Consider the following 264-nt stretch of genomic DNA (forward strand, 5'->3'; position numbering starts at 1 on the left):
AGTCAAAAAAGAAAGAAAACAGGAAACCCAAACAATTAAGGGGTAAAAGACGGGAAATGAAAAGTCCATTATAAAAATGTCGCAGATTTGCCATCTCGTGGCGCTCGTCGCTGGTCAGTAAAAGCATATAAGAACCTATTCATGCTGTGTAAAAGTAAATAAGTAAAAAGAGGAAATATTCAATGTTAATGTTTAGATAGATTTTACTGGTGTAACTTCATAATGGTATTTAACATTTTAAAAAGGAAAGAAAAAAATGTATGT

Source organism: Penaeus monodon, chromosome 34 (assembly GCF_015228065.2).
Source record: "Penaeus monodon isolate SGIC_2016 chromosome 34, NSTDA_Pmon_1, whole genome shotgun sequence".
NCBI classification, from domain to species: domain Eukaryota; kingdom Metazoa; phylum Arthropoda; class Malacostraca; order Decapoda; family Penaeidae; genus Penaeus; species Penaeus monodon.